A 17,175-nucleotide genomic window follows, 5' to 3' on the forward strand; every position below is an offset into this window, starting at 1 on the left:
TGGATGAAGGATAAGGGGAAAACAAAAAAGAACCAGAAGGAACCTTGCATGGAGTGAGGATGAGAGCCGGCCATGATCTGAGGAGTGCGACCAACAGCCTTCTGCACCTCAGGCCACATTTAAAAATAAAATAAAACCGGATGCTTTTTGGATGACTCTGTGCCTGATATGTCTGCAAATATGGCAATTCCTTCTTTTTTCAGTCCTTCAGAGCAGCCACCTTTATAGAGGCAAGCTCTCAAGCCTGTGTGGGGGTCAAACATTCCATTTCCTTGCTGTGTTTTCGCATCAGAACTATATTGTTTTAAGGTTGTCCCTTTACATGTTTTAAAATCACTTATAGAAATTCACCCCCCAGCTTTGCTAATCCAATATTTACTTAGCTATTCCTCCTCTTTGGGAAATAACCTGCATAAGTTTTGTGATCAGTTTTCCATTTTGGGAAAAAAATTACTGGGGATTTTGAATTATATTAAAATTAGTAAATTGGCTAAGAAAGAGTTGACATATAATTTTAAGTAAATTTTTAACTTAAGAATAGTTTCATATTTACAGAAAAATTGTAGAGCTATTACTGATATTTGTTCCCCATACATTCAGTACCCAGTTCCCCATTACTAACATCTTAAATTAGTTACGATTACCTTGTATTTGTTACAATTAATGAACCAATAATGATAAATATTATTAACTACAGCCCATACTCCATTCAGATTTTCTTCGTTTTTATATGATGGCTTTCTTGCTGTCCCAGGATCCTATCGGGGTGCCACATTACAACTAGTCATCACGCCTCCTTCAGCTCCTCGTGGCTTTGACAGTTTCTCAGACGTTCTTTGCTTGTGATGACCTTGAGAGTTTTGAGGCATACTGGTCAGATATTTTGCAGGATGTCCTGCCATTGAGATTTGTCTGGTATTTTTCTCATGACTAGACTGAGATGAGGTGTGTTGGGGAGGAAGATCACAGAGGAAAAGTGCCCTTCTCATCAAGGGCACCTGCTCTCAACCTGACTCAAACCACTGCTAACATTGACTATGGTCACCTGGCAGAGTTAGGGTTTGTCAGGTTTCTCCACTGCAGTTACTCCTTTTTCCCCATTTCCACCATAATCTTCAGAAGGAAGATACTATGTGCAGCCCGCACTTAAGGGGTGAGGGCTATGCCCTACCTCCCTGAGGGCAGAGTATCTAAATTATTTGGAATTCTTCTCTATAGATTTGTCTTTTCCCTTCCCCAACCCCACTGATTTCTTTATTCAATCATTTGCCTATATCAGTATGGATTTACGGGCATTTATTTTGCAACTCATTTGGTGGGGGTTATAACTTGATGCTACACTATTTATTTTGCCGTTCAAAGGTTCATTGGGAACTCTTTCAGGTAGTGCCTGTGTCCTTTTAAATACTCCCATCATCATAGGGGTTTTGGTTTTGGATTTGGTATATTTCCTGCCCTAGTCCTAAAACCAGTCATTTTTCCAAGGAGCTTTGGCTCCTTTCATTGGAGAGTATTAGAAACCAATACCTGGGCCCCAGGTGTGCTAGTTGGTGCTGGAGTGTCATTGCTTCGAGGTCTGCTCAGCTGACAGAACAAGGAAGTAGGTGTGTATACAAATCACACACATCTATCTATTGACCTATCGATCATCTATCTACATGTGTGTATCTCTATATATAACCAATTACATCTATATTAAGCTAAACCTAAGTTTATACTGATGTGTCCAATGCTAATCCATTGCCACATGGGTCATCCTAGCTTCCTCCCTTGCTTAACTGGAACCTCCCACTCCAAAAGTGAGAAACTTGGCTCCCACCATCCAATCCATTAACTTAGAAGTGTTCTACTGAACGCCAATGGGAAATGACTTTATCAATAGTCCTATGATTTTGTAAAGTTCCTTTTGCCCATAACCAGTTATAGAAATTCACCTCCCAGCTTTGCTTATCCAATATTTACTTAGCTATTCCTCCTCTTTTAAAAATAATCTGTATTATTTTTGTGATCAGTTTTTTTTGGGAAAAAACAATTTTACTGGAGATTTTGAATTACATTAAATCAGTAATTTGGCTAAGAAAGAGTTGATATATATTTTTATTGACATACATTTATTATATTTTCAGTCTCCACCCATTTCTAAAGTTACTTAGGTCGGTGTCATTTTCCTTCATCCCCTTCCTTGAGGTGGTTTCATACATTTGTAATACAGTTAGATTGTTTTGTCATATCCTGCATTCTACATCGGGATCCTTCCACCTCCTAAATGACTATTTCTTTAATTTGAATATATTAAGTTTCATTCTTTGTGCTGTGAAGTTCTGTGGGCTTTAACAAATGCATAGTGTTGCATTCACCGCTACAGTATCATGTAGAATAGTTTCATCACAATAAAAAATCTCCTGTGCTTCCCCTGTGCTTCCCCTGCTCAACCAACCCCCAGCCCCTCATATTTCAATTGTCTCTATAGTTTTTCCTTTTCTAGAATGTCATATAATTGGAATCATACAATATGTAGCTTTTTCAGACTGACTTATTTCACTTAGCAATAAGTATTTATCCATGCTTTTTTGTGGCTGGATAGTTTTTTTTCTTTTAATTAATAGCTTTTATTTTTTTAGAGCAGTTTTAGGTTTACAGAAAAACTTAAAAAAAGTACAGAGTTTATACCCACCTCCCCAGTTTCCTCTACTGTTAATATCTTGCACTAGCGGGGTACACTTCTTAAAACTGATGAATGAACATTCATACTTTATGATGACCTACCCTTTACACTAGGGTTCACTCTTTGTGGAGTACATTTTGTGGGTTTTGACAAATATATAATGTCATGTATTCACCATTATAGTGTCAGGTAGAGTAGCTTCATCATCCTAAATATTTCTGTGTTCCATGTATTTATCCTTCTTTTCCCATGAACCCTTGGCAACCACTCATCTTTTTACTGTCCCCATAGTTTTATCTTTTTCCAGAATACCATGTAGTTGGAATCATACAGTGTGTAGCCTTTTCAGACCGGGTTCTTTCACTTAGTAATATGCATTTAAGCACTTAAGACATTTCTCCATGTCTTTTCACTGTGTGATAGCTCATTTAGTTTTATTGCTGAATAATATTTCATTGTATGGATGTACCACCATTTATTTATCCATTCGCCTATTAAAGGACATCTTGGTTGCTTCCAAGATTTGACAATAATGCATAAAGCTGCGATCAACATTCATGTGCAATTTTTTGTGGGCATAAGTTTTCAAATAATTTGAGTAAATACCTAGGAGTGCAAAATTGCTAAATTATATAGTAACACTATGTGTAGCTTTGTCAGTAATGGCCAAAGTATCTTTCAAGGTGGCTGTACCATTTTGCATTCCCATCAGCAATGAATGAGAGTTCTTTCTGCCTCACTTTTTCACCAGTATTTGGTGTTGTAGTATTCTGGATTTTGGCCATTCTAATAGGTGTGCAGTGGTATCTCATTGTTTTAATTTTCATTTCCCTGATGGCATAGGATGATGAAAATTTTATAAATGTGCTTAGTTGTCACAACATATTTTAAAATATATTAAGTGTTCTTATCCAGAAATACAGTACTCCATTGATTTTCTTTTCAGCAAAATATAGTAAATGTATTTACAGCAGTCTTAAAATTTTTTGGTAAATGTTACTTTCAAATACTTAAATATTTTCTGTCCCTATGTAAATGATCTCTTTTTCAATGGTACTGGTTACTTATGTTATACAGAAAATTCATTTGAGTAAAATTGTATTTAGACTGAAGCCTCTTAATTAATTCCAGTTATTTTTTCTTTGATACTCTTGGGAAGCATAGATATATAAACATATCATTTGCAAATAATTATAATTTTGTTTCTTCACTTATAAGAATTATACCTCTTATTTATGGTTCATATGTAATTGAAGTAGCTAGAAACTGCAGGAAAATGTTAAATAAAAATAATAGAAACCAATATCCACATTTTAGTCCTGATTTCTATTAGACTTTGGTGTGATGGCTGCTGATGTGAGATTGAGTTTCAGACTGAATAAAAAAGAATCCTTCCAAATACCCAATTTCTTTCAGGGAATTAAATAAATTTGTCAATTAGGCACTGACAATGAAGCTGTAGAAGTTTATCTATATGGAAAAATGATCACAATACATTGTTACATTAAATGCAAGATCCTAAACACTACTTATTCCTTCATCGCGTAAGGAAAAATCACGAGGCCCAGAAGGCTGCGGACCTGCACCCTCCCGGGTACATTGCACACCGCTCGGCCCCACCCCCTCCCCGGCACAGTGCACAGAGCTCGGCCCCGCCCTCTCCCAGGTACAGTACACATAACTCCACCCCGCCCCCTCTCTGGTACAGTACACACAGCTCTGCCCTCTCTCAGGTACAGTGGCACGCAGCTCTGCCCGCCCCCTCCCGGGTACAGCACACAAAGCTCTGCCCCGCCCCCTCCCGGGTACAGAACACACAGTTCTGCCCTGCCCCCTCCCAGGTACAGTACACACAGCTCTGCCCCGCCCCCTGCCGGGTACAGTACATACAGCTCTGCCCCGCCCTCTCCCGGGTACAGTACATACTGTACTGTACCTGCCTGTCCTCTCCCGGGTACAGTACATACTGTACTGTACCTGCCTGTCCCCTCCCGGGTGCGATACACAAAGCTCCGCCCTGCCCCCTCCTGGGTACAATGCACGCAGTTCTGCCCCGCCCCCTCCCAGGTACAATACACACAGCTCTGCCCGCCCCCTCCCGGGTACAGTGCACACAGCTCTGCCCCCTGTCTCTCGGGTACAGTGGCACACAGCTCCGCCCGCTCCCAGGTACAGTGGCACAGGGCACTGCTCTCCTCCCACCATGGCCTTTCCAGAGGACCTCAGGTCTCCCTTCCCCAGGCCCTGGCATGGTGCTCAGCCTCGGGACCAGTGCAGGGCAGAGAGAGGGCACAGTCTGCACTTCCTCCACCCTCCGTGTTCTGGATCCTCTAGGATATGAGGAAAAGGGGCAAAGCCCTTTCCATTTGCGGGTGCTGTGGTTCTATAGCCACCCCTCAAGGGACACCCACTGCACCATGCCCTGACTTGCCAATGAGCACTCCTCTTTCCCGCCTCTGCTCTCCACTCCTGTCCCCCAAAGGAATGTCCACAGTCCCTTTGGCAGGCAGGCTTTGGGCTGGGGTCCTTCCGGGATGACTCATGACCAGACCTCCACCCTACTGTCCACTGACATGAAGACATCAAATGTCCTTGCCCTGACTGACAGTACCTGCAGTCAGCTTTCCTGCTCCCTGTTCCTGGCTGCTGTGGGGAGCACTGCCATCCAGGCTCCTGGGAGAGTCAGGCACCTGTCCTCATGCTCATAAGCCTCTAAACTCCAAGGGACACCAGTTGCTTCCAAGAACCAGCTGATGCTTCCATCCAAGCACAGCACAAGTTTCCACAGCTCCTCCAGCCATGGGCTCCCCTATTGCATGCCACCCTAAATTTTATAGTGACTCTCCTGGGGTGCCCTTGCATCTGACCCAAAGGAGGAACACACTCTCCTTGACTATAGGTATTGAAAGGACAATCAATGGCATAGCCCTCTACATCTAAAAGTTTCCTGCAAATAATCTTTTCCTCTGCTGAGCAACTCACCTCTTCTCGAAGCTAGAGGCAGTGGGTGATGAAGATGGATCCAGTTGGCTATTGTTAAATCCTGCAGGGATGTGTCTAGCACCAGTTTTTCAGAGACACTTCTCTGAGACAACAGAAAGTGCCATTGCTGTCCAGTTATCAAATTTGAAAGACCAGACACAAAAATGTTATCTGTGAGAAGCAGAATACAGGCGACTTTTATTTTATTCCTTTTGTGCATCTGTTATCTGATGGTGTGCCAAAATTGGGAATGCCTTACCTCTCTGACAGCAAAGTGCTTTGATTCCTTTGCTTCCAACGAAACAGAAACCACAGGACACCAAGAGGCAGCCACCAGCTAGAGGAGTTCACCCCCCTTTCGGTCCCCTTTAAATTTCCAGGCTTGCCACTAAACAAGCTTGGCTCGGAAAGGGGCAGATAGAAAGCAGCCTCCGTCTTTGACACTGCCGCCTTTTCTCCCGGCTGTGTTAAATCTTTCTTCCCCACCTCAGTGAAATCTCAGGCAGGCTTCACAGCATTTCTGATCCCTAACAAAGAAGACAAAGTCTGGTCTCGTCCGATACCAAAACTCCAGACTTTTATCGCATTAAAAACTTTTGCTCCTCTAGCGCTTATCTCAATGAGGCCTTCGGCTGGGAAAGGAAGAGTGGTTACTTTTTCCTCTCCTTGTCCCCCACTCCTCCTCTGCATGGCAGAGCCTCTGGCTCCAGAGGTCACCTGGGTCGAGGACCACCTCAGGCAGCCTTCCATCCCTTGGCATTGCCAGAGCTCCCCATGTTGCGAGCCCAGATGCTGCCTCCTACGGAGTGAATGTTTGTGTCCCCTCAATCCACATGTTGAAATCTTAGCCCCTAATAGGATGGTGTTAGGAGTGGAGCTTTTGGGTGTGGCGTTAGTGATTGGGTCATGAGGATGGGGGCCCCATGAATGGGATAAGGGCCCTTATGAAAGAGGCCCCAGACAGCTCCCGCCTCTCTCTACCGTGTGAGGACAGTGAGAATGCAGTCAGCTGCAGCCTGAAAGGGAGCAGCCCAGAGCCCAGCCCCACGGGCGCCCAACCTCGGGCTCCAGCCTGCAGCCCCGCGAGGAGTAAATGTCTGCTGCCGCCAAGCCGCCGACCTTGCCTGGGCTTTGTCACAGCAGCCACTGACTCTTCCCTTCCATGGGGCTCCCAGCTTCTTAACATTCTCCCTAGGTGCCCTGGCAGCTTCAAGGCGGGACTGAGACTGTCTACAGGGTCACACCCTCCTTCCTCTGTCCCTGGCCCTCCGCCCCAGGCTGACTTCTAGGCCACCCCTCTGCAGGTGCCTTTTTTGAGCAGAATCTCATTCAAGGTGGCCCAGTCCGGCTTCTCTTTATTGGGCCCTCCCAGGGCCAGCAGGACAGCTGTGGTGGGAGTAAGGTCAGTGCTGAGGAGCCAGCAGACCAGCAGTTGTCTCCCTCACCCCGCCGTCCCAGTCTCTCTCTTAAAGGCAGCTCAGGGGAGTCAGGTCGTTCACCACATGCCCTGAAGCTCGGAAAGAGGTGCTTGCCAATCTCAGAGTTGTCCCCCTGAGGCCCCTCACCTGGCGAAGGGGAGAAAGTGGCAGAGTGTGCCAGCAGCCCTCCCCTCCAGTCTCCCTCCCATGGTCAGGTCTCAGCCCCCCATTCTATGGCCTTTGCAAATCTAGCACCATGTCGCATTTCAGTGTCCAAGCCAGTAGTTGTGCTTGGCTGTACTTGTAGAGCTTCCCAAACAGTGGCCTGAGTGCATCACCCAGATGAAGCCTGGAGGTAGAGTTCCACGCTGGCATGAGGCCATGCCCTGAGGGTCGCATTCTGCCTTTCCAAATGTCTGAGCCACTGTTGAGTCCTCAGGATGGTTGCAGAACTCTCGCTTTCCTCTTCGTATTTCAAGCAGAAAAACAGGGAAAGGCAAAGAGGAACAGGCTCCTGGGGTCAGCCTTCCTTCCTCTCCCTTATGTTTCAAGGTATCACAGGACAACATGAACTCCAAGGAAGACCAGGGAAGAAAGGAGAATGGTTGTCAGGAAAGGCAGGAGTCTCTATCACAGATAAGCTGGCATCTGCCCCCAGGATGTGGGCACCAACACTGGGGCCTCGGACTTGGGGCCTCAGCCAAACTCCAGATGTCAGCAAAAGTCCCATTTTCACATCCTCTTTTCATACCATGCCAGATATTTCATGCAGTCCCCTCAGCCTGCTCTCTGAAAGATGGAATTCTTCAAAGATCTGAGCCCACGCAACTCACTTGGGTGAGTAAGAGACATCAGATATCTGAGGTTCTGCAACTGTAGCCAAGACTTCCTAAACCATTAAGGAGCTGAGGGGTGGACATCTTCCGGGAAAGGGGAATGGGGTTAGTGTGTTCTATTCATTTTTATGTTGGTTTTCTCTTGAGGCATAAAATGAGGACCCAAGCTAACATCTAATCAAAATATATTTTTTACCTTAGTTTGGATAGCAATAAAAAAATTTTTCCATAACATTTATATACATCAAAGGAAAAGCAAACAAAATAAGATAAAGATAATTTAGATATAGTATAATTATAAAATGAGGAAATAAACTCTGCAAAAAGGAGCTTTCAGCTCTGCCAGAAGCCATGAAGATCTCGACTGACCCGTTTAGAATGTGGCTCTCACCCATTAATTCCACTCACTGCCCACAAGGAGGAAAGTGTCTTGGAATGAAGAAGATTGTCTCCAGGGACTGACTGTCTTTCTTTCTTTCCTTCTTTCTTTCTTTCTTTCTTCCTTCCTTTTCATCCATTTAAAAAATCAAGCTTTATTTTGATTTCTAGGCACATATCTTTTATATTCCTGAAGTAAAAACACTTTTTTATACAAAATAATTTCCTTCAGTACAAGGATTCAATAAAGGCTTTATTTTTAAAGACTTCATGAACTTTAATATTCTTTTTTTTGTCATGGTAAAAACACTTAACATGAGATCTACCCTCTTAAATTTTTAAGTGTACAATACAGTATTGTTAACTATAGGTACAGTGTTGTACAGCAGAGTTCTGGAACCAGAGACTTTGGCAATAGCTGTTTTTCTCCTTATTTTCTCATAATGATAATGCATTCCTTGTGCATTTACACATTTTTAAAGAAACTGGTTCCTAAGGATTTTATTATTAAATGCTTGCACTCGAGCTGGGATGGGAGCACCTGTCAGTCTCCTCTCCAGGGAAAAATGGGGCCTCAATGGGGAGAAGTAACCAGCCCAGAAAAAAATCAATAGGGTATGAACAACAAAAGATAATAAATCCAGACTAAAGGAGGAAAGAAATAACTCCTGTAGCTATCCTCAGTGAGGAATATCACCAAATCTTTGTATAGCCAGGAATTTACCAATTCCCTCAAAGTATGAAAAAAAAAAATCCCTGAGGAGTGTCTCTGCCCCGCCGCCACCCCGTCTGGGAGGTGAGGAGCGTCTCTGACCGGCTGCCCCATCTGAGAAGTGAGGAGCCCCTCTGCCCGGCCGCCACCCCCTCTGGGAGGTGTACCCAACAGCTCATTGAGAATGGGCCATGATGACGATGGCGGTTTTGTCGAATAGAAAAGGGAGAAATGTGGGGAAAAGAAAGAGAGATCAGATTGTTACTGTGTCTGTGTAGAAAGAAGTAGACATAGGAGACTCCATTTTGTTCTGTACTAAGAAAAATTCTTCTGCCTTGGGATGCTGTTGGTCTATAACCTTGCCCCCAATCCCGTGCTCTCTGAAACATGTGCTGTGTCCACTAAGGGTTAAATGGATTAAGGGCGGTGCAAGATGTGCTTTGTTAAACAGATGCTTGAAGGCAGCATACTCCTTAAGAGTCATCACCACTCCCTAATCTCAAGTACCCAGGGACACAAACACTGCGGAAGGCGGCAGGGCCCTCTGCCTAGGAAAACCAGAGACCTTTGTTCACATGTTTATCTGCTGACCTTCCCTCCACTATTGTCCTATGACCCTGCCAAATCCCCCTCTCTGAGAAACACCCAAGAATGATCAATAAATACTAAAAAAATTTTAAAAAAAGAAAGAAAGAAAGAAAGAAAGAAGGCTAGCGATAACTAAAAAGAAAGATAGCACCCAGAGGGTTTTTCAAAATGTGTTTGAAGCTGGGACAAATAGATTGCGGTAGGCAGGGTAGCTTTCAATTTCGATAACTAGGAGACTGTACACATTTATAACTGCTCTAAAGAAATGACACTTTCCTTTGGTCTTCAAGTTTCCAAGCCTTATATTCAAAAGAAGGTAATACCTAAAATCAGCAAATGATCCTCTGTTTTGTAGATGAGCAGCAAAGATGTAAGAATTGTTTTCTCCTATATCCTAAGAGTTGCTTTGCTTAATATATGAAAGAGACACTCTGAAGGATTATTTGCTTAAAATATGGAAGAGACAACCCGACAATGCCTACATGAAGGAGGAAAAGGCGAGAAGTTTCTATTTATTGAGTGCCTAGTATGTACTAATCAATATCGCTAATATTTATTGCACATTTAATATTTGCTGGTCAATGTGTGTTTTCACTTATTTATCTTCACAAGAAGGTTATAAGGTAGGTGCTATTATAATCATCATTTCGTGATGAGAAAAGGATCTTAGGCAAGTAAACTATCTTCACAGGAATATAACCAGGATTTGGTCCCATGGAGTATAACTCTAGAACTCCTGTGCTTAAAGACAAATGCCACCATTATACCACTGGATCCTCTTAACAACTGTTGGAATACACAGGCATTAACCCCATCACACCAATGAAGAAAGTAAAACCTAGAAAGGCTGAATAATAATTTGCTCTAGGTCATGCAGCTACCAGGTCACAGAGCCAAAGTGGAATTCTAGGTCTTTGTAACTCCAAAATCTTTTTCCAAGAATGCCACACTGCTTTTCCTTGTGTTTCTCCTAGGATAGGTGATACAGGAACATAACAGCAATATTAAAGCTTTCTTTCATTCTTTAGCTAAGAAAGCACTGCATCTTAAATAAAAGGGTATTTCTGTTTAGAATATTTATAAAGGTTAATGAGGAACAAAATGAACTGAAAGCCAGCAGGGAAATATTCCCAGCTGTAAACACCAAACCTTTACATTCTAATTCTACAAGAAAATATCCCAAACAGAACATCAAATTTTTTAATCAGATGCAGGTGAATCAGCTGAGCAACATTTTTACCACTTTTTTATCTCTGTTTAGAGGTCACTACCGACTAAACATTGGCAACATCACTCTGTTCAGGCAAATGTTGGATGAAGTAGGTGCTTAAAAAGGGAAAGGTGGACTCAAGTCCTACAATGAGGAATTTCCCATAAAAACAAGGAAATTAATACAGGATTTCTTTCATCTTTTTCCATTAAAATTATGAGGTCTTTTTTTATCATTTTTTTTCAGAAGGCGGAAAAGGAGTAAAAAGACACGGAGTCAATTGTGCCTTTATCTTAGTGGGAGTAGGCTTTTGGGAAGCTAACAGCATATATCTTATAAAGGCCCCTTTGTCACTATGTATATTCATGGTCCAGAAGGCAAAGGTTCTGGGGGCATCTATGAGCATCAACTTGGGCAGTCTTGGTGATCACGGGAACAGCAAATCTTCTTTAAGTTTTGAGAGAGACCATAGTGAGATAACAGGGTTGATCCAAAGCCTGTAGAAAATCTAGGACAAATTCTTTTGGCAACTGGTTCCAAACCACTTCATACCTGCCAAAGGGTGCATCAATCTACTAAGCCAGCTTTTACTAAAGCCAGTTCTCTCTTATACTGACCAGGAAAATTAAAACCAGATGGGGTCAGATAATAACTTGCCCTAGGTCATAGAGCTGGCAACTAACAGAACTACTTGTCTATCAAACTAATGGCATCCTCTTTATTAGCCATATCTGCCTACATGAAAGTTTTTTACCTTACTAGACCCAAGAGGTTTCCCAGCATCTCAAATACCTAAAAACACAGACATTCAATGTCACTCTCTTTCCACCCCGCTTGCCTCCCTGTACCTTTCCTCATGCTGATTTTCCTATTTCTGCTCATGCCACCAAATTTTTTTTCTGAATCATGAAGGCTCAAAACCTTAGAGTCATGTTCAACTCATCTTCCTTGCCAAGTTCTGCTAATTCTGCTGCAACAACATCTCCCAAATTTGTTCACTTTCAAGCATCTCAGTGGTAACATGAAGTGTAGGATACCATCACCTGCCTTTCACTTAAACTACTCAATGGGTTCCTAACCCCTTTCCTGCCTTGTAGTCATATTGTATTCTAATTCATCCTTGTTCAAATCTATCCTTACACCACTACTGAATTAATCTTTCTAATGTCTCATTATGTCACCCCAATCAAAAATTTTTTATCTCAAGTCATCCCGAGTAATTTCCACCTCATTTTCAAACCCATATATCAAATATTTCATGAATATGTTTCACTTCATATAAATTGGGTATGACCGTTTAGATTCATTGGTTTTTATTTATAACTTTTAGGTAGTACATTATACGTTTCTTAATATTCTTATTTCCCACCCTATTATTTGCAAATTTTTGAAGGACAGAGACTGCATCACACTTTTCAGTTTCTGGTGATACTTAATAATTTTTGCCAAATAAATAATCAGTAAGTTTTTTTCACTTGGGTGCAAAATAATCAAATAGACTGGAATTAAAGTATGTCAAGGTCTGCCTAAAGCAAATCTCTCAAGTTAAAATGAAATAAAAGAAATGTATAAGAACAACAACAAAAAAAATCCTACCCAGCAAAACTCCAGTGCTATCACTGAAGGTCATTTTTGCTTTTGCATACTTTTATTCTTTCATAGTTCCCAATATATCCCCTTTCTACATTTTCTTGAATCAATTTTGATCATTTGTATTTGTAAGATAAAATCTTTCACTTTTTCAGGGTTTCAAGATGACCAGCACAGACCTGAATGCAGTGTGCATTTGTAACACACATGTCCTCTGTCTGTAGACACAGTACCTTCCTCATTTTGATGTTGTAAAACATTTTCATCCTGTGACTAAATTTTCTATACTGCTAACAGGCTGTGGTTAATAAATTAGAGGGGTCCACGTTTATTGTATTGATCACTTGTCTGTAAAGGAAAAAAAAACATTTTTTTCTCCTACTATATTCTCACTCAACACCCTCAATATTTCACTTCTGACATCAAGCATGTGTAGGTTTTTCCCACACACCAAGCAATCCTCTAGCAGACACCAGCTGGGTGTCTCACAATTTAACTCAATTCCGACACCACCTACCTGGAGATTGTGTCAGATATCACAGGTTGAGGGCTCAGCACCACAAGTCTGCTCCCACTGTTGATACCAATCACCAGCCCCAGGTCATTTTTCCTGTGCTTCTGACCGACCTGCTGTGAATCAGGGTTCCCATGAGCGCCCTCCTCATGTTTAATAATTTGCCAGGACAAATCAAAGAACTCAAAGAAACATTTTACTTACTATTGCCAATTTATTACAAAAAGAAATAAATATTTATTACAAAAAGGAAGACAAAGCGAGGATAAAAACAATGGGATGAAAAAATATACCATGAAAATACTAACTGAAAACTGCAGACAAACACAGGCATCACAAAAGATAAAAGGAAATATTATTTGTGGAAAAGGGGACTTTTTTGCACAATGATAAAAGAGTCAATTCTGCAAGACGACATTAATAATCCTGAACATACATGCACCTAGCAACACAGTGTTAAAACACATGGAGCAGAAACCGATAGGACTGATAGAAGAAACAGACAAATCCATTAATACATCTAGAGACTAAATAAGTGGACCTTGGATTTATTCATCAGTTCTTCTAATTTTCTTGTTTTCAAAATTCTGATTGTAATACTATCATTTCCTTTCTCTTGCTTTCTTTAGCTCTGCTTTTTGTAAAAAAAATTGAATTCTTAGTTTATTTTCAGGTTTTCTTACGTACTATTGAAAGTACTTGGCCGGGTGAGGTGGTTCTCGTCGGTAATCTCAGCACTTTGGGAGGCCAAGATGGGCAGATCATGAGGTCAAGAGATCAAGACCATCCTGTCCAACATGGTGAAATCTCATCTCCACTAAAAATACAAAAATTATCTGGGCGTGGTGGCACGCACCTGTAGTCCCAGCTACTCAGGAGGCTGAGGCAGGAGAATCACTTGAACCCAGGAGCCAGAGGTTGCAGTGAGCTGAGATTGCACCACTGCACTCCAGCCTGGTGACAGAGCGAGACTCCATTTCAAAAAAAAAAGTACTTAAGGCTTTGAATAATCCTCTGAATATAGTTTTAAGTGACCCCATTTGTTTAAATATGTAGGGTTTTCACTATTGTTGCTTTTTAAACAAATTTTAATTGAAGTCTTATTTTTCTTCAGCCAAGAACTCCCCCCGCCCCCCAGAAGACTGCAGGTATTAGTCAAAGGAAAAAAAATTAAGATAATAATAGACATTAAAGAAGTCTATTAGATCCATGTCCCTGAATGGAAAGTCTAAATAGTTCCAATATGCTATTTCTTCTTAAATAATTGTGATATCTAGTTCAAATTGGCAGGGTAGTTCTGAAGATTACGTGGAAGAATACGCTTAAGAAATGATGAGCATGATCTACATTACTAGATAATAATATTATTAAAAGGCATAATACCATGGTGTGATCCTGGCACTAGAATAGCTGAGTAGATAAATGGAAACTGACTTTGTATGTATGACAAACTTATGCGTGATAGAGGTGACACAGAATACAGGAGCAAGGAAAATAGGAAGAAAGGCTGTGCAGTAAAGGCTTTACTGGGCTGTGCAGTAAAGGCTACTGGGATATTGACTAAATACTCTAAAAAAATACAGATCATCACCTTGCACCAAAGTTAATTACAGATGGATTAAAGATTTCAAAGTAAAAAGTGAACCAATAAAATAAGTAGAAGAAAATAAACATGATAATTTACCTTATGCCAATATGGAAAAGGACTTCTAAGATAAATTTTATTGTTTTTATCAAAGTAATACATATTCTATGTAAAAATCATAGCACGGCTATCACTAAAATAAAAATTACCTACAATTCCATAACCCAAAGAGTTCTCTACTAACATTTAATATAAAGCTTTCCGGAGATTACATATGAATATGTATGTAATGCTGTAATAGACCCTGTTTTAGTCCATTTGCATTGCTATAAAGAAATACCTGAGGCTGGCTAATTTATAAAGAAGAGAGGTTTATTTGGCTTATTTGGCTCATGGTTCTGCAGACTGTACAGGAGGCATGGCTCCAGCACCTACTCTTGGTGAGACCTCAGGAAGCTTCCACTCATGGTGGAAGAGGAGGGGAGCTGGCAAGTCACATGGCAAGAGCAGAGCAAGAAAGAGAGAGAGGGGAGGGAGGTGCCAGGCTCTTTTGAACAATCAGTTCTCGTGGAGCTCATAGAGCAAGATGAGGGACTCCCCCCGTGACCCAAACACCTCCCACCAGGACCTCCTTTGCCTCATTCCATGCCCAGGTGTGGAATCCCGAGGAAGTCCAGGCCCCAGAGGAGCCCTGGACCACTCGTGGCCTTCCAGAGCCCTGCAGGGCAGCAGGCACTAGAGTTTCTCCTATACAGATTCCCAAACCCATCTGGGATTCTATCCATCCCACCTCAGAGGCCTCTGCCTGGGGACTTCTCCAACCCCACCCAGCCTGCAAATGCCATGCCAGCCATTGCAGGACAAGGAGATGTAACTTCATTCTGAGTTTTCTTTCTCCATTCCTTGTTCTTCCCTGCTGGGCAGGCCCCATAACTTCTCTGGTCCTGTAGATGGCGGGGGCAGTAATAGTTATAGTCATCGTGTTGCCAATACAGCATCCCAGGGCCACATTAAATCACCAGCCTCTGTTTCAATTCAGTGATCCGACGTCCTCATGCAGGAAGCAATCAGACAGGATTTAGAGCCATGTCTCCTTCCCCTGCTCTGGGGCCTGCTGCAGACCAGGAAGAACCGCGTGCTCAGCTCCTTCCACTCCTCCACCATGCCAAGCTACATTACCCCCGCTGGGGAGCAGGGGACAGGAAGAATTTTCCTTGATTGGGAACTTGGTTGTTCTCTGGTTTCTGGAATGTGTCAAGTGTTTCAAGGTGGCACTTCCTCTTACAGGGCCTTCCAGGGGCTGCTCATTCTAGAGGATGCCTCATATTGACAGCCCCCTTGCTGTGATCACTCCCAATTCCTTCTACAGCCCTGGATCTGTGTGTCCCTTCAAGCCCCGGGCAGCCAGGAGGCTCTCTCAGGCATGTGTCCACCTCCAGTCCAGGTGACACGCTCACTCACTCCTTAGCCCAGCAAATCTTGGAAGCAGTGACTTTCCAAACCAGAGTCCTTTAGCTTAGCCTCTGCAGGTCACTCAGCCAGCCCTCACCCTCTCTACTTTATTTGTTGTTGTTGTTGTTGTTGTTGTTTGAGACAGAGGCTCACTCTGTCACCCAAGCTGGAGCACAGTGGTGCAATCTCAGCTCACTGCAACCTCCGCCTCCAGGGTTCAAGTGATTCTTCTGCCTCAGCCTCCCGAGTAGCTGGGACTACAGGTGCGTGCCACCATGCCTAAGTAATTATTTTTTGTATTTTTAGTAGAGACAGGGTTTCACCATATTGGCCAGGCTGGTCTTGAACTCCTGACCTTGTGATCTGCCCCCCTTGCCCTCCCAAAGTGCTTGGATTGCAGGCATGAGCCACAGCACCAGGCCTGTACTTTCATATGTGATTCAGACAGTGTGCTATGGTATTCCCCAAACTGCAAGAGCAGACAGCAAGCTCTCAGCAGTTTCTTTGGTACGATGACAAGATCACATCCCCACCACACCCCTTGGGCAAGGTGGGAATCACAGCAGAGCTCTCTCCAAAATAATCCTATTCCATATATTTCTCAAAAGCCAATTATTGGTCCTCTTATACCATCAATACGGATGAGAAGTTAAGAGCTGTATAAATGGTTTTTACGACTTTTATTATTTTTCATATAAATTCTTCACACTTTAATGTGCATTTAAGCCACCTGGAGACCTTGCTAAGGTGCAGATTCTGAGGGGGCAGGTCTGAGGTGGGACCGAGATTCTGCATTTTAACGGAATGGTATCCATTGATTGGACCACACGTGCACAGCAAAAGGCAAGTAGCACTGGCTGTTACACACTGGAATCGTCTGGAGAGATATAAAAAGCACTGAAGCCAGGAGCCAGCCATGGAATCTGATGTCCTTCATCTGGAGCACGGCCCGGTTTCAGGAATTTGGAAAGCTCCCTGGGGATGGTGCCATGCAGCCGGAGAGAAGTACAGACCCAGGCAGGTTCCAGGGACCTGCACTCTGCTGTCTTTGGGATTCAGGCCTCCACTCCTTTTGACTTGCTGTTGCATGGCTTTATTCTACCTGGGCTGGTGGGAAAGCTGACTGTTGGTGGTGGTGTTGACTTTGTGTCTTGAGGCTTTTAGGGTTTTGCTTTTGAAAAACAGAAAAGAATGAATCTTAGATGCCAACCTAGGAGAAGAGGAAAAAGGAGACAAACAGAAATG

General features: G+C 42.7%; 1 protein-coding gene across 3 annotated transcripts in view; it reads right to left on the reverse strand.

Moving 5' to 3' along the window:
- Positions 1 to 17,175, reverse strand: part of PRR20G (proline rich 20G) — a 140,114-nt gene that overhangs the window by 16,679 nt on the left and 106,260 nt on the right. For 2 of the 3 annotated variants that reach the window (XR_008624867.2, XR_004670704.3), the window contains exon 4: positions 14,775 to 17,101. The exons of the other annotated variant lie outside the window; for it this stretch is intronic. The gene's annotated coding sequence lies outside the window, so the exon portion shown is untranslated. Of the gene's footprint in view, positions 1 to 14,774; positions 17,102 to 17,175 lie in introns of those variants that run through there. 3 annotated transcript variants of the gene reach the window in all.

Source organism: Pan paniscus, chromosome 2 (assembly GCF_029289425.2).
Source record: "Pan paniscus chromosome 2, NHGRI_mPanPan1-v2.0_pri, whole genome shotgun sequence".
Classification (NCBI taxonomy): Eukaryota; Metazoa; Chordata; class Mammalia; order Primates; family Hominidae; genus Pan; species Pan paniscus.